Source organism: Rhincodon typus, chromosome 9, assembly GCF_021869965.1.
Source record: "Rhincodon typus isolate 14 chromosome 9, sRhiTyp1.1, whole genome shotgun sequence".
In the NCBI taxonomy this organism is placed as follows: Eukaryota; Metazoa; Chordata; class Chondrichthyes; order Orectolobiformes; family Rhincodontidae; genus Rhincodon; species Rhincodon typus.
Genome location: NC_063340.1, coordinates 30277940 through 30278508, shown reverse-complemented (window position 1 = coordinate 30278508; position 569 = coordinate 30277940). Strand labels below are relative to the sequence as shown.

Genomic DNA, 569 nt, shown 5'->3' with positions numbered 1-569 from the left:
CACACACTTTCTCACTCTCTCTCTCACACACCAACACACACACACACTCACATACCAACACACACACACACTCCCTCTCACACACAAACACACACACACACTCTCTCCCTGTCTCACACACCAACACACACACACACTCCCTCTCACACACAAACACACACTCTCTCCCTGTCTCACACACACACTCTCTCACTCTGTCTCACACACCAACACACACACACTCTCTCACTGTCTCTCTCTCTCACACACCAGCACACGCACTCTCTCTCACACACCAACACACGCACTCTCTCTCACACACCAACACATGTACTCCCTCTCACAAACCCACTCTCTCTCTCTCATACACACACAGACACGTACTCTCAATCTCTCTCTCACATCACACTCACATACTCTCTATCTCTCCCTCACATACACACACTCACACTCGCTCACGCAAACTTTTTCTCTCACCCACACTTTGTCTCGCACACAGATTCTCACCCACACACTCTCTCACAATCTCTCACACGCAAATACACACACAAACTCACTCTCTCTCTCACACACCAACACACACACACTCT

The 569-nt window shown here is 49.2% G+C and overlaps 1 protein-coding gene across 1 annotated transcript in view; it reads right to left on the bottom strand.

The window, feature by feature from the left end:
* Nucleotides 1-569, bottom strand: part of LOC109918713 (tubby-related protein 4-like) — a 576781-nt gene that overhangs the window by 139320 nt on the left and 436892 nt on the right. The window lies entirely within an intron of this gene.